Source organism: Notamacropus eugenii, chromosome X, assembly GCF_028372415.1.
Source record: "Notamacropus eugenii isolate mMacEug1 chromosome X, mMacEug1.pri_v2, whole genome shotgun sequence".
NCBI lineage: Eukaryota > Metazoa > Chordata > Mammalia > Diprotodontia > Macropodidae > Notamacropus > Notamacropus eugenii.
In genome coordinates this window covers 11,330,322-11,346,867 of record NC_092879.1, presented here as the reverse complement: position 1 = coordinate 11,346,867, position 16,546 = coordinate 11,330,322, and the positions used below count along the sequence as shown (strand labels likewise).

At 50.3% G+C, this 16,546-nt stretch overlaps 1 long non-coding RNA gene across 2 annotated transcripts; it reads right to left on the bottom strand.

The window, feature by feature from the left end:
• Positions 1–8,758: 8,758 nt before the first annotated feature.
• Positions 8,759–16,546, bottom strand: LOC140515540 (uncharacterized). 2 transcript variants are annotated; one of them, XR_011971074.1, is made up of 4 exons: positions 16,398–16,546; positions 14,831–14,937; positions 12,787–12,889; positions 8,759–9,934 (listed from the first exon to the last, which is right to left on the bottom strand). It is a non-coding gene; the product is annotated as an uncharacterized lncRNA (long non-coding RNA). The 2 variants fall into 2 exon arrangements; XR_011971073.1 differs by lacking the exon at positions 14,831–14,937.

Here is a 16,546-nt window from a genome sequence, read left to right as displayed (position 1 = left end):
GATTCCTGCTCATGGTAAGGGCTGTTTATAGAATAAAGCCTTAGACAGTCCTGGGTGCCAGGAGACAGGGGAGGCAGATTCTGGGGCAGTTTCTCCTCAGAGGGAGCTTGAGGCTCATCTGCTCTGGCTGGGCCTGCCTCTTCACCCTTCTTCCCCCTGGCCCCTAGTCCCCAGTGTCTGATGTGCAGGCAGCTGATGGGATGGATCCTGGCTGAGGAGTTAGCTGGGCCCTTTCAGATACAGCAGTGAAGGCTCTTGTTTTGCAGAGAATGACTCTGAGAGGGGAAGGGACATGGCCCAGCCAGTAGCCAGCGACATCTCCAGGATGACCTTGTAGATGTGCTTGCATGAAGCAGCCCCACCCTGGAGGGCAAACAGGGTCCCTGGAAGGAGCAAGGCTCCTGGGCTGGAGTCTGCAAAGGCTCCCCAGGGGTGTTTCCCCCAAGGCTTCCTTTCTCAGGGTTGGATTGGTAGCCAGGGAGGGAGGAAGAAAGGGAGGTGGTTGGGTCTCTGTCAGGGCTATGAGAGGGCCTAGGCTCCCAAATCAGCCCTTTGGTGCCCCTTCCATGCCCACAGCTGATGACTCCCTCTACCCCACTTCCCAGGTTCCTCTTGGTGAGGCCTAGAGGGCTCCATTTACCACAGTCCCTTTCACATACCATTTGGTCTGAATGAGAGAAGGGAAGAGAGGGGACCAGGTTGTTGGGGAGGATAGTGGCTAGCTCCTTTTCCTTCCCTCCCTCCTCCTAGACTGGAGAGGCCTCAGCCTCAAATCCCTTGGTGGCCAGAGGCTGGGCTGAATCCACGGAGAGAGACCCTCTTGGGCTTCTCCCTCCCCTTTGCCTCCAAGCTGAGCCTGAGGGATGGAGCAGCACAGGCAGGAGAATCTACACCCTCTGACTTCTTGACTGTTCCCACCAAGTGGTTTTCCAAACACCCTGTGGAGCAGGGCTTTATTATCCCCCTCCTTTGACAGGACAGAGGGAGAGGAGAAGGGGCGGGGCCTCTGAGAGCCGGGGGCGGGGCTGGCACAGATGCCTGCAGCCAGGCTGTCAGCTGCCACTGAAGATGCTGAAGCTCTTGGGGCTGTCCTGGGGCTGGGCCCGAGGGGAAGGGAGGCCCAAGACTGGACTCAGTCCTCGGACCCCTGCCTGCATCTGCTCCTCTGTCCAACGAGGCTGATCCTTCCTGGCTGCAACATCCCCGGGAAGGTCCAGCCACATTGTCCGCTTCCAAGGAGATCGGTCCAGGACCTGGTGCACACAGCAGGCGCTCAGTAAAGGCCAGTTTCCTTCCTTCCTCCATTCCAGGGCAGCTTGCCTCTGGAAGACCCTGACAGGTCGAGGGGCCAGACCCCCAGGGCCCTGGGCTTTCCCGGGTCCAGAGCTGGTGTTTTTTCCAAGTTCACTACATCTCTCAAATCTTTTCCACGAGAAAGATCAGCACCTGAGCCTCCCCCTTGTCCTGGGGGTAACGTTCGTTAAAAATGCCCCTGGTATACTTTGGGGGTGGTCCAGCTGCCTCCTCTCCCCCTCCATTGCCCTTCCTAAGGGTAGATCAGTTAATGTCTGCCTTGGGAGACATAAATTAGGGAGAAGGGAGATGCACATCGAGTCATCCTAAGTGAATCTGCTTGGTGTGAGCTCCCCCATGCTCTTTGTCAAGTGGGTGAAAAACCAGAATCCTACAATGTGGTTTGGGGTTTTTGGCATTTTCTCTATGAAAGAAACACCTGATGCAGAGAGACACACGCTGAGTAAAGGTAAGGGGCTGGAGCAGGAACTATCATCTTGGACAAAACGAAAGACAAAAATGGGTGTCATTAAAAGAGATGATCAAGGGAGCTATATTTTACTGAAAGGCACTATAGAGTATCAAGTAAAATCAAGACTAGACATTTATGCACCAAACAAGGTATAATTCAAAGTCTTCAGTTAAAATAATTTCCCTTAAGTGATCTACAAGGGAAAAAACCAATAAATCTATACTAGTTCTCCGAAGTAGATAGATCTTACCATGATGCAAATAAGAAAAAAATTAGGAAGATCAAAAGAATTTTGAAAAAGTCAGGTACAATAGACTTCTAGAGAATAGGGAATGGAAATAGGACAGAGTGTATCTTTCTCTCAGCTCTACAGGGCACCCTCACCAAAACTGACCATGCATTAGGGCCTCCGTGCCTCACAAAATAAGGCAGAAAAACAGAAATAGGAGGCAAAGTCAGGATGGCAGAATAAAGGCAGGGACTTTCCTGAGCTCTGCCACATAACCATCCAAATACCTTTAATTAATGACTCTGCAAAATTCTAGAGCGGTGGAACCCACAAAAAGAAGTGGCATATAACGATTTTACCATCCACGACAATGTAGTAGGTCCCCAAGAAAGTTCTCTGAGTCGAGGATGAGAGAGGAGCACAGTCCAGCGCAGTCTGCACCAGCACAGCCTTGAGCCAAGAAAGCCAGGAGCAGCCTTGGGAGCCACTCATTCAGCAGCAGCAGCAGTAGCTTCCTTCCAGAGCTGGCAGCCCACAGGTGGCAAGGGGCTGGAAAGGACATTCCAAGGGTCCCTTTACTAGCCCCTGAGGCAGGGCTCTGTTACTTTGTTCATATTCAGAGTCAGATTGCAGTCCTGGGTGGCCATCCCAGGGTGAGCAGGAGCACTGGCATAGCAGAGCTTGCAGCATCAGTCAAGGCAAGAAACTCCTCCCAGTCTGAGGGAAAAAAAGATTGCTTGTGGCCCCTTACAGAGCAGAGCACAGTCCATGAGAGCAGCAGACACTTCTCCTTACAATCACAACACCTTGGAAGAACTGAAAACTACCTGATTCTTACATTTTTCTCTGAAAAGTGCTGCACAAAACCTCAGAAGCCTGCAACAGTGTGCCTTACACCCTTGCATCGAAGTCCTACTTTAACAAAGAGGTACAAGTTCCCTTAGAGACTGGGGAAATGAGCAAGCAGCAGAAAAAACTCTGACTCTTAGAAACTGCTATGGTGACAAGGCAGATCCAAACATACAGTCAGAAAAAGACTACATAGTCACAGCTCCCATATCCCAAGGCTCCAAGGAAAAGATGAACTGGTCCCAGGCCATGGATTTGTCTTGGATCATAGCCTTGATCAGGCTAACTAAGGGTTTCACAGCTGATCTTCCTTACAGTATTGCCATAACTGTGTGTACAGTTCTCCTGCTTCTGCTCTCTTCACTCTGCATTTGTTCATCAGAGGCTTTCCAGATGTTTCTGAAAGCATCCTGGTGGTCATTCCTCTCAAGTATCAGTGAGTCTATCCAGTCTGAGAGTTGTATTCAGCTCTCTCTCTTTGCATGCACAGGCATGGATGCATAGGTACAGACATGGCTGTACACATGTATATTGGGATATATGTGCACATCCATGTAATAAAGGACATGAAGACGTGCGGGTGTACGTGAGAGTTGGCACAGTGACAAAACCTCTATGTCTGGAGATTGGAAGACATGAGTTGTAATCTGGTTTCAGACACTTACCAGCTGCAGGACCTTAGGCAAGTCGTTGAACCTCTTGGCTTGGCACAGCTGCTATGAAGAGTGGACTAGGGAATTGACTAGGTTGGAACCTAATATTGGTGATGCTGCAGGGAAGGCTTGGTTGAGATTACAGCACGGACATTTATGGCAGACCCAAATAGCTGTGGTTTTGTGATTTTTCTCCAGGTGCATTCAGGGGTGGATGAATAGGAGTGCAGGTGGAAGATGGAGTAATCCAGGGCTGAAGTTTGGCAAGCTGTGATCAATAATAGAACAAGGGGTCAAGAGCTGGCAGACTGGAGATTAATGTGCAGTTGGTTCACCAAGGACTAGAGATAGAGAAGGGAGGAGAGTATAACTGAGGTAGGAAGAACTTAACAGTAAAGGGAGAAGTCATGAGGAGGATGGAGCTTAAGCTTGGCACTGTCAAAAATAGGGAACTGTCCTATTGGCTTAGCTGGGGAAAGAACAAAAATGACAAGTGCGGGAGGGGCTGTGAGAAGACAGATACACTCATGCTCCATTGGTGGAGTTGTGAACTGGTCTGATGATTCTGGCAAGAAAGAAGTTTGGAGCTATGCCCCAAAGAACCATTCAATTATGCATTCCCCTGATGAAGGACTAAGTCAATCCCACAAAGAGATCAAAGAAAGAGTGTAAGAACCTCCATGTACAAAAAATAGTTATTATGTTAGCTTCTTGTGTAGCAAAGAATTATAAAGTGATGGAATGCCCATCAGTTGTGCAGTAGCTAAACAAGTTATGGTTTGTGAAGGGACTGGACTCCCATTGGACTAGAAGAAATAATGAGGGGGGGGGGAAAGGTTTCAGACACACCTGGAAAGACTTGTAGGAATTGATGCAAAGTAAAATGAGCTGCACTGGAGAAGAATGTATGCAAGGATGACAGTATTGGAAAGATTATCCTCTTTGAAAAACTTCAGAAATCTGATCAATATGATGACCAATGATGACATACGCTCTCCATCTCATCTGATTTACTGCTCAGAAGGAGTAGTAAAGCATGTTTGCTTTCTTTTTCTTCACTTACGCATGACTCCAAAGGAATTTGTTTGGCATAATTATTTCTCTTTGTATAGGACTTTCTTTCTCCTGTCTACTCAATGGTTAGGGAAGCAGAAAAGTGTGAATTTATAACTGAAAGTAAAATGAAATGTAATAAAAACCCAGGAAAAAGGAAAGAAAAGAAGAAAGTGGGAAAGACAGCCGAAGAAAGGTAAAATGGCAGAGTAGAAGCATGGACCTCCTCTAGCTCTCCCCCCACCGCCCATAAAATACCTGTAAACAATGACTCTAAACAAATTCTAGAGCAAGAGAAGACACCAAATGATGGAGTGAAACAGATTTCCAGTGCAAGAGAGCTTGTAAGGCCAACAGGAGAGGTCTATTGCACCAGGCTAAGGGCTCAGAGGAAATGTAGGAGAGTACGGGAGATGGGAACAAGAAAAAAGGAAAGGAAAAGAAAGGGAAGGAGAGGGAAAAAGGAAATCTCCTAAGATGTTGAATATAAAAGGACAAGAAAAAGCCCCTAGGGTTGAACTCTGAGCTCTTTGTCTCTGTTGTCTACCTATCCCAATACCCAGGCCTAAATATCCAAGGAATGATTGGGGGAATTTCTCATGGTCCCACACAGTTAATTCAAGGCAAACATCATTTAAGTCATCATTTTGAAATCCTGTCCCAAATGATGGTGTGATTAAAAAGAGGATTGGGATCTCCCTTGATAATCCTCATCTCCTGACAGTTCTTTTCTCTAGGTTCTGGAAGCACCTATCTTGGGAAGTGGAAAACATCATGGAAGCAACTTCTGGGAGACTTTACTCTCCATGACTATTTCTATACCTGGGGTACTCACTGGACAGCTGAGTATGAGAACAAGGCAGGGAGGGGTCCAGATCAGGGGACTTGGCAGCTTTTCATGGATCATGTACTTGTCTCAAATGCTGCCAAGTGGTTAAGAGCTTGGTGCCCCAGGACGACCCAAGCTGAGACCAACGTTCCCTGGAAAAAGTCAGTGAGTCAAAAGGTGACAGAGCCTTGCAGCATCCTGTTCTTTGTGTTAATGTGCCCTGTCCATGCCACCTTTTCCTTGTGTGGGAGGAACATCTGGAGAGTGATATCTACTTTGATAGAGTCTAAACTGGCTACACTTGAAAGCAAGAGGTAAGGATTGGGGAGGGGGGAAGTTTTCTAAAGAACCTCATTGGAGTGGGAGTGAGGGAAGCCTGAAGAGTCAGAGTTCCCATTTCACAAAACAGTCCACCCAAGAAGGGCAAATCTAGGGCAGTTCCTGTGTACCTTTGGCCCAGTTATGAACCTAACCTGAACAATGAACCACTCACCCAAAAGGAGGGAGAATCATAAAGTAGGTTGTCCTCTGTGCCACTCAGTCTCCAGGGTTTCCATCCCCAGAATGATCTCCTTCCCTGTGAATCTAGAATTCCCAGCTGGCCTCAAAGCACAGGCCTGCTAACTGCCTCCTTGTCCATGGGGTTCTTGATGCCAAGCTGGGCACAAGAGGGAAAGCAAGATGTGCACATTGCTGGTGTGGAAGGAGTACTAATCCCCTGGAAGATCAGGGAAGGCCCCAGGGAGCACAGGGGCACCAGAAGCAAAAGATCCAGTCCATGCAAGGGGAGAGCTAGGAGGAGATGCTAAATAGGGAGGAAAGATGGATGCCCCTTGAGTCAGTGTATGCCATCATTCTGAGGGATGCTATCATTCTGAACCGTGGGATGTAGACCAAAATACATCAGGAGTGCTGAGCTAGGGCATCTCAGCCTAGCTCCATTTTTCGCTTGATAGTCTTGTGAAGGCCCAGGGCTCCCAACATGCCCAGAGTCCCGTGGGAGCCCTCATGTACATCCCAAGACCTTCCAATCCAGCATGGTTAACTGCCCAGCCACACCTGACTGACAGGCTCTTAGGAGGAGAGGGACCTTGGAGAGCTCCTAGGCTGAGCAGCAACCTTCCCATGGGCACAGGAGCCTGGACAAGCAACTTCTGGTTGTAGGGGCCTGACCGCCTCAGAATTCAGCTCAGGGGTGCCTGGAGCTGAATCTGATCCTCCCTAGTTTTTAAGGGTGCTGAAATCTACTTCCCTGTATGTAGCCTTCACCTGTTGGTGTTGGCCCTGCACCCAGGAGCTACATGGAACATGTCTTATCATCCCAGTTTGAGAGGACAGCTCTCCTGTGCCCCCTCTCCTGCTCCACAACTCTTCTCCTCTTGGGTGAAGCACCCCAGTCCTTTCAACTGCTCCTCAGAGGGTATGCTCTCTTTCTCTCCCCACAGGCGATCATCAAGTCTTTGTTTACCAGACATGAACTCAGAATCAAATGGAATCCGTTGGCAGTAAACCATTCACTCAAGTCTACAGAATGCATGAAGGTGAAACCTCCACACCTCCACGTTCAATTGGCCAAGCCAGGGTAGAGGCTGAAAGATTCAGCAGATGAGTTTCATCCACTGTGCCCAGATTGGCAAATGCCACAAGAGGCAGGGGCTGAGGCTAGAGCCAGGGGAGGTGCTCCAGAGTGAAAACTAGTCATTCCCTTCATGCCTGGTTTTGTGACCATGCTGGGGAAAGACAGAAGCAAGAGAGGAGCAACTGAATGGGGGATGGGGGGAGAGTTTGGCAGAGGCTTGGGGTCAGGGGCTCCGGAAATGGAGCAAAAGGAGAGAAGAGACAGAGACAGAGAAGGACAAAGATATGAGAGATGGAGAAGGAAGAGAGACACACAAAGATAGACAGGGACAGAAACAGGGACAAAAAAGGCAAAGGGAGAGCAAGGGGAGGAGGGGCCCACAGACAGGGGCAAGAGAGTCAGAGAGGTGGGAGACGGAGAGAGACCAAGAAGGAGAGAGATATGAGAGACAGAGGGAAAGGAGACCGTCATAGGCAGGAAGACCGAAATACAGAGAGAGGGGGAAAGAGTAGGAGAGGAAGGGAGAGGAGAGGGAAGGTTCTGTAGGTGGGAGCAAGATGGAGAGAGAGGGGGGCGGGGAAAGGGAGACACTGAGAGGGAATTGGTAGGAGGAGAGACAGCCTACAGCCTGACACAGAGTAGATGCTTCAATACTTGTTGACAGAGACAGAAACAGGGGAGAGGATGGTGGGGGAAGGAGACAGCCAGCCAGACAACACAAACTTCTAGACAGAGATGGAGAGATGCCAGGAAGTGAGGAGTACCAGGACCCACAGTAGATCAAAGAATCCCTGTCCCCTGAGACCTGCATGGCCTGGAATGTGAGAAGAAATCCTAGGGCCACAGCCTGTGAGGGACAAGCTCAGAGCAGCAGAGTTGGACACCAATTCTTTTAAGGTGAGGAGGCTGGGCAGGGCTCCTTGGGCTCCCTGGCAGTGAGTCACCAGTGGGAAGTGGGGCAGGACAGGCAGCGCCAAAGCCCCCTGCTCTCGGCTGTGTGAAGATTGGTGGAGACCTTCCAGCAAGGGCAGGGGAAGGAGGAGTCCTGATGTCTCCTACTCTGTCCTGGGCAGATCCAATCCAGACCACTGGCCTGCATTTGGGGAGCTGTAACCACAGAGGAACTCTGAATCTAGAATCCTGAGCTGCCTGTGAAGCCCAGGCCAGGTCCTGCCTCCTGTTCCAGGACTTTCCTGATGTCCTGAACTGGGACTTTGGACATCCTTGTTTATAACAGGGTGGGTGACATAGGAGAGCCTGCACCCCCGGACTGTGGGTAGTCTAGGAGGTTATGTCACTAGAGGGGAAGGACTTGACAAGTGTGTCCAGGACAGACCGGGAACTGAAGACCATAATGGCCTACGGGCTAGGCTGAGTCACTTGAGGAAGCACGGGCTGAGGCTGGAGACCTGAGAGAGATGGCCCAGTGTCTGGAAGGCTGGCCTGGGAAAGAGACATTAGACTGGTTTAGGCTGAAGACAACCAGGGGAGAGAGCCAGGCCTGGGGACTGAATGCTGTAGGGGTCCCAGAGAGCCTACTGGACACACCTGGAGGCATCTGACGGGACACCTAGAAGTCCAGAATGGTGAAGGGATTCATTCAAGGCCAGCCAGATAGCAAAGACTTGATGCTGGGCCCATTTGCCCAGCACTGAGAGCTGCCCCAAAGGTTCAAGGGCTACCTTGGGGTCCCAGTGGGTTTTCTGGTCAGACCTCTGGCTTCAAACCAAGGCTGGATCCAGGTTACATCTTGAGTGGGTTGTTAAGGCAGGGTATGTGGGGGGGGGGGGGTGAGGGAAGAAGGGGGTAGAGGGGAGATTATTCCAGGTGAAATGGGTGGCTGTCAGAGGTTCCTGCCTGGACTCTCAGGTTCTGTGACTCTCCTGGGACCAGAGGGAGTCAACCACCAGAGAGGACTAGATGGCATCATGGGTAGAGTGCTGGGTCTGGCAAGCAAGAAACACCAAGTTCTAATGCTGCCTTAGATGCTGTCCTGCATCTGGTAAATGACTGGGAAAGTCACTTGAACTGTCTAAGCCACAGTTTTCTCCTTTGCAGAGTGGAGATGCTAACAGCACCAGCCTCCAAGGGATTCTGGGAGGCTCACATGTGATAACACCTGTGCAAAATTGCCATGGCCATCTTGAAATGTCAGAGAAACGCTATCAAGGAGGCCCCTAGAAAGGGCTGCTGCAGCTTCTCGTTATCGTTACTGTCATTGTGATTACAATTTGGGGCCATGGTAGCTCTAGGGCTAGAGAGGATCCCGGCTCCCGCTGGGTCTGGGGCTGAGGATGGAAAGCCCTTGCCATGGTCCAGAAAACACAGAAGGAACCCAAGACAGGCTGCAGAGCTTTGGGCAGCTCTGTCCTGGGTGGGCATCTCCTCCTGGGCTTTCTTCCTGGGAATCAGTGAGATGACAGTGAGGGCACTAGTCTGGATACCTAAGAAACAGAGAGCAGTGGGGGCAGCCTGGTGGGCTCAGGATGGGGAACGAGGGGCAAAGGGTTCTGGGGGTTTAAGAGAATTCCCCAAAGTGGGACATTGTCCTCAGAATTTGTAGGGTCTTGTAAAACACACCTGATCTAGCTCCAGGTGGGGAAAGGGGTCATTTTCCCAACTACTCTGAGTGACTCATCCCCTAGAGAGGGCAAGGACCCTCCTTCCTATCACCCGCAGTGTTCGCTGAGTGATATTTAATGGAGAGATTCATCATGTCACCATGAGGCCCATCGATCAGCTGAGGCACAGAGAACCTGAAAGACAACAGCACAAGTCAGTGGTGGGTGGCACAGGGATGGGTTGTAGGGTGATGTGGACTGGAAGTTCCTGGGTTCTGGAGCACGGACTGTGGTAGTGCCCAGGGACATATCTTCATTGTGATGGTGACAGCTGCAGCAGCATCAGCAGCTGGGCCCAGGCAGGAGGAGGCATTTCTAATGGGGCCGCTATCTTGGTTCCTTGCCTTCTTCCATGCCTGAAATTACATGGTCACATTTTTAAATCTCAGAGAGTTCACCCACCAGGTAGTGGCTGCCACTGCCACATCCACAGCACCAACCAGTCCTTGGCTATTGCCAAGGGATCTTAACGCCTGGAAGGTGCAAGGAGAGGGGAAAGACGAATGTGGGCGGTCATCCCCCACCTCCCATGGGTTCATGGGGAGCATTCTTTGTGGAAAGGCTGCACAGTACAATGGAAAGCCACCAGAGGCCAGGGGTCTGGGGCCAAGTCTGGCTTTAGGTAATCAGTCACCTAGGTGACTTTTTCAATCTGCTACCCCCATCTGGGTGTGTTTAATCTCCTGTGTCTTGGCCTCTCGAGAGAGGAAAATGGCATCACAAGGCCATGGCCTGCCTCCTCCCAGGGATGGGTTCTGGACAGACAACTAGCGAGTGAGCTGGGGCCCTGGCACACCTCCCACCAACTCATGCCCACACCTCCAAACTTGGAGGGCAGAGAAGTGGCAAGCCAGGTGAAGCTGGTGGGACAATGGGCTGCATGCAGTGGGGCCCAGAGTTCAGGCTGCCCCAGCAGGCAGGGGCTGGGCCCTCCTTCTGTCTGCTGTCCTGGGTGGGCAGCACTCCTGGAATCCTGCACACTATTGTGGGACAGAAAAGAGGTGGTCTTCCCCAATTGATAAATGGTCAAAGGATATGAACAGGCAATTTTCAGAGGAAGAAATTAAAGCTATCTATAATCATATGAAAAAATGCTCTAAATCACTATTGATTAGAGAGATGCAAATCAAAACAACTCTGAGGTACCACATCACACCTATAAGATTGGCAAACATGACAGAACAAGAAAATGATAAATGCTGTAGAGGATGTGGGAGAGTTGGAACACTAATTCATTGTTGGTGGAGCTGCGAGCACATCCAACCATTCTGGAGAGCAATTTGGAACTATGCCCAAAGGGCTACAAAAATGTGCATACCCTTTGACCCAGCAATATCGCTACTAGGACTATATCCCGAAGAGATCATAAAAATGGGAAAGGGTCCCACATGTACAAAAATATTTATAGCAGCACTCTATGTAGTTGCCAAAAACTGGAAGTCAAGGGGATGTCCATCAATTGGGGAATGGCTGAATAAATTATGGTATATGAATGTAATGGAGTACTATTGTGCCATAAGAAATGATGAACAAGAAGACTTCAGAGAGGCCTGGAAGGACTTATATGACCTGATGCTGAGTGAAAGGAGCAGAACCAGGAGAACTTTGTGCACAGCAACGATCACAGTGTGCGAGAGTTTTTTCTGGTAGACTTGGAATTTTGTAATAACGCAAGAACCTCTTATAAAAAAAAAAAATCCCAAAAGTGGTTCTCTAAGGCAAAATGCCTTCCACACTCAGAGAAAGAAATATGGAAGTCATTCACAAAATGTAGCAGATCACGTTTGTGTATGTGTATGTTTGTGTATCATGTTCTGATTTGTTATATGATTTCTTTCATTTATTTTAGTCTGACTACATAGCATGACTATAGTGAAAATATACTCAATAGGAAAGTTTATGTAGAACCTATACAGAATTGTATGCAGTCGTGGGGAGGGAGGGGGGTAGTGGGGGGTAGGTGTGGGGGGGATAAAATCTCAATTGTATGGCAGTGATTGTTAAACATTAAAAAATAATAAAAAAAAAAAGAAAAGAGGTGGTGCAGTTGTCTGTGGATGCAGGATGAACAGAGGAGGCCACCCTACCCAGCCCTGCCCAGCCAGACCTGGCCTCTCCTTCCCAGGGGTCTTGGCCAGGAACAGATGACAGTGATCCTGTTGTCCTTGCTGGACAAATGTTTCCCTCTCCATCTCTCCCAGGAAGGTGTTGGCTCCCAGAAGGCCATGAGCCACACAGAAATGTTTTGCTTCTAGTCTAGCCAGGCCCCTTTCCTCACATTGTCCTGGAAAACATCCCATGTACCCCCTGGGCCACATTAGGGCCAAGTCACTGGGTGGTTTGTGGCTGTTTGCCCCAAACCTCAAAAAACATATCTGCCCTTTCTGCTGCCCCTCTCCATGCCACCTTTGGGCAGCTTTAGGGAGCTCCTCTCCCTTCATCCCTTCAACATCAGCCAGTGCTGAGGAAAGAGCCAAGACAAGGGGAGGGAAGTATTCAGGTGGGTGGAAAGACACAGAAAGCCCCACGCTGGGATTGAAGGAGAAAGTGGAAGCACCTAAGAGAGGGAGAGGTAGACAGGACCAGAAGTAGGCATCAGGTGCTCAGAGGGGACCGGAGCAGGGAGATGGGAGCAAGCCTGTGCACCTTGAAGTGGCAGGAGAACCACCTTTGGGACTCCTGGGTCCAGGAGACACAGAACCCACGTGGGCAGAGGTTGTGGAATCCTGGGAAGAGTCAGTTGACTTTGCTGAACTCTCTCTTGCTTCCCTGTGTTCTAAGGGAAAACTCCATGTCTAGTCTCCAACTGAGGAAGGGTCCCTGTGCAAAGGGGCTGCCCCAAGCTCTAGACCCATGTGCCAGGAGAGAAAAAGAACGGGATCCTGGCCTGTTATGGGCAAGCTTAGGCAACTCCAGGAAATGTTGGGGCTCTCCCTCCTCTGGTGACCTTTGAGGAAGCTAGCACTGGGGGTGCCCAGAAGACTTCTCAGTGCTGGATGCCAAGCATCCTTGGGAGCTGCACAGAGGACAACCAGGCCAGGAGGCTCAGCTCTTTCTCGTCAGGACAGGCCCACAGTACCAATGGGCTGGCCTTTCCACAAGCCAGCCCCCAGCCAGCCAGCACTCAGAGAAGGGAGCTCCCACTGACAGCTGATCCTTAGCAACTTTGGGAATACACAGCCACCCTTGGTCACTTGGGGCTCCCTACCTTGAGCCTATCTCTGAAAGCTGGGTTCGCAGTTCTCTTCCTCACCAGTGTCAGCCTTTGGTCCCTTGGAGAGCTGTCAGGAAGCAGGTAGGTTTTCAGGTACCTGGAAAGAGAGGGAGTGTGTGGGCACAGTGCCAGGCAGGGTCATGCCCCAGACTCCTGTGCTACTGCTGGGGCTTCAGGCATCAGGGAAAGAGGAAGGCAAGGGGAAACCAGGTCTGTTTGTGCATAGGAGTGCACACGCATGCATGTATGTGTGTGTGCGCCTATGTGTCTCTGTGTCTGTGTGTGTATATGTGTGTGTGTATGTCTGTATATGTCTGTGTGTCTAGATGTATGCATGTCTATAGGTGTGTGTGTTCCTGTGTGTAATTGACATATATCCTAGGATATCTTTCTTATTTATATCACTATTTATGTACTTTGTTTTTTGATGCTTACATATGATTAAGAATAATTTTGTACCTTTTATTTATTTCTTTGGTTTAGAGATAATTGATTTTTTTCTATAAATGCCTTTGTCCTATAACTATTTATGTTACAATTCTCTGTCTTGGAATTTAGTTGAGAGTTCAGTGGGACCATGATGGGTAAAGTATAAAAATCCAGTTTTAATTTTATTAAAACATATGACATGTATTTTTCATTTCTCAACATTCACTTCCACAATTATTTGAATTCAAAATTTTCTCCCTTTCAATCCTCATGCCCCACCCTAGGACAGCATGCACCCAATCCACCTGGTGCTCCAGGCTGTGCTCCCTTCTATTATCCCCCACTGCTCTCCCCTCTGTTTTCAGGTAGTGCAAAATAGATTTCTATACTCCATAGGCTGTCCATCTTATTTCCTCCTTGCATGCAAAAACAGTTTCTAACATTCATTTTTAAAGGTTGGAGTTCCACATTCTCTCTTCCTCCCTCCCCACCCACCCTCAATGAGAGAACAAGCAATTCAGTGTAGGTCATCCGTGTGCACTTATACAAAACACTTCCATAATAGTTCTGTGGTAAAAGACTAACCACATTTCCCTCTGTCCTGTCCTGCCCTGCCCTCCATTTATTCCATTCTCTCCCTTGACTTGTCCTCCCACAATGGGGGGGGGGGGGAGGGAACCTTTCTCACACACATATTTGTAAGTGCACACAAGAAAACCAACTGCATAACTGAGGAGCCCAGTTCCATTGCAGAACTGTTTCCAAGACATTTCCAGCCACCACCACCACCAGCACCCCCACCAAGCAGTCAGGCCCTGGTCCCAGGGGAAGGGCCTCTCAGTGAGGGGCAGGAGAGACAAATGTCAGCCCAAGCCAACAAGCACCAGGGGCACTCATGGATTATCTTTCTTTTTTCCATCTGCCACTGTCAGGCTCTTGCCCTGCGAGGTAGAAATCTTGACTCCCCTGAACCTCTCCTCATAGGCCAGGGCCACCAAAACTGCTCCCTGGGGAGCCAGGGGACCAAAGTTCTCCTTCTCGATGCTGATCCACAGCCCTTCATGTGGACAAAAGCAGAGTGAGGGAGTCCAGGCCTCAGTACAGCTCTAGGCCTTAGAACAGAATCTCTGCTGTCCTCCATGCTCAACACAGAAAGAAGGAGTCAGGCAGATGATAGTGGGGGGTGGGTGAAGAGGGGTATCCCAGAGGGCTTTGCCCTTCATGGCTGATGGTTGGGGCTCCTCCTTTTTTCTGGCCAGGTGCTCAGCTGTGTTTTTTCCTGGACTCTGGACCACTGCTGGGCAGATGCCACTGCAGGTGGCATCAGCACAGCATGCACTCTGTTTCACAGCCACATACTTGGGGGCCAGCCCCAGAGCCCTGGAAGAGACTGAGGGCCAACACAAGGGGGCCTTGCCACTTTCTAAAGTGTGGTGTGTATGTCCCTGTATGTGTGTACCTATAGATGGGGAAATAGCAATGGGAAATTTAAAGGAGTTGGGCAGAGGTGGTTGTCTTTCCCAGCAGGCCTCAGTGACTCTCTCAAGCCATGCTTCTTAGAAGAGGGAGCCCCCATGTTCTGTTCAGTGGGGGGGGGGGGGGTACCTACTGAGGAGGAGGAGGAGGAGGAGACATTCTCAGAGTCACTGTTTATGCTAAAGGTCTTCTGCAGTTGGCCAGTCTGGGGGTTGAAATAGAATCTACACTGGAGTCTACCTGTCAAACAAACAGCAGGGAGCCCTCAACAGGGGACCTGGAAGTCATGCCCAAACATTGCTTTCCCTGGGTTCTCAGGGGTCCCATGTGGCTGTCCCTGAAGCAGACAGCCTGGGCACTGGGAGGTGGGAGTGAGAAGGCCAAACTCCCCTGGGGGCTGAGATTGGAGAGGGGCCTCCTTCCTAGTGTCCCTAGTCTACCTTCCATCCCATGCAGCCTCCCATCCCTTTCCTATGACTTCACCTCCCCAAAACTGAACTTTCTGGAGTGGACAAAGGTCCACATTGCTTCTTGTGTGACTCACCACAAACCTGATAGGTGACACCTACTTCCCTGGCCTATCTCAGTCTGTTTCCTCCTCTGTAAAACAAAGGGCTTGGACTCCAGAGGCTCTCTGTTCTACCTCTGTGTTCTGTTGGCCCCCAATTGACAGAGAAGGGAGCTGAGCAGTGGAACCATTTTTGTGCCTTGTCCCACAGGCTTGTAATTGTAAGGAGGGCAGACTCTGCCCCCTCTACTGTGTCCCCCTCATTCCAGGAATATCTCTGGGGAACCACAATGCGCTGTCTCTGTTCTGTGAGTTCCATGGTGACGATCTGGGGCGTGGTGGGGGCTGACCAGGAGGATCCCTGCTTGAATCCCCCAGGATGACAGAAAGATCTCCCCAGGAAGCTCCCTCCATGATTAGATAGCTCTCTCATTCTTCCTCCTGCTCCCATCTCTAACCTCCACCCAAATATCCAGGTCCTGCCCTGTGGGGTAGCCACATACAAACAGGCTAATCCCTCCCTATAGGGCAACTGTAGGAGCATCAGCCTTTGTCTCTCTGCCCCATACTGCAACCAACCCTCTCCCCAGCACCCCTTGACTTGCCTACCCTGGAGGGATTGGTTCTGGATGCCAAGGCATGGACTGACACAAACAGACAGAAGTGCCTGGTGAGTCTTCTCTGTCCTTGGCAGAATACAAGAAGGCCAAGAGCACAGCTCGGGCATTACTCCACTGTTGGGGATGGGGAGAGGGAGAGGGAGTCATGAGCAAGGGGAGAGGACAAGGGGGTGAGGGTTGTCTTTTGGAGCTCACCCACTCAGCTGGCTCTCCTCTCCTACCTTGTCTCTCTGTCACTGCCCCGTCATTCAGCTGTCACAACTCACCTTACAAGAGACCTCAAAGATCTAAACCTGAGAGCCCCCTTAGCCTGACCCAGTTGGGGAACTGGGTGGGCTGCAGTTTGAATCAGGCTGAGGCCCTAGGAAGCCCACAGAGATTGGGAGGGGAGGGTCATGACCACAACAGTGCCAGGTCACTGAGAGAGGCAGATAGAAAAAGCCCAAAGAAACCACCCATACATCGCCCCCAGGCTGTGGCTTTGCCTGAGTCAGCTCCACCCTTGCTTTGAGTTTACAGACATAGGGAAGCCAGGCCCACACCACAGCCAAGAGGAGCCAAAAGTCACTCACTTTGTGGTTGGGCACAGACGTACCCAGGTCTCAGCATGGTTCCCAGATACTGGATTGAGCTGAGGCTGGCCTGGAAGGGAATGGACCCTGGTCATTCCCTGACCATCTATGACCCCTTTCAGGCCTATCGAGTAGGACTCTCCTGAGAC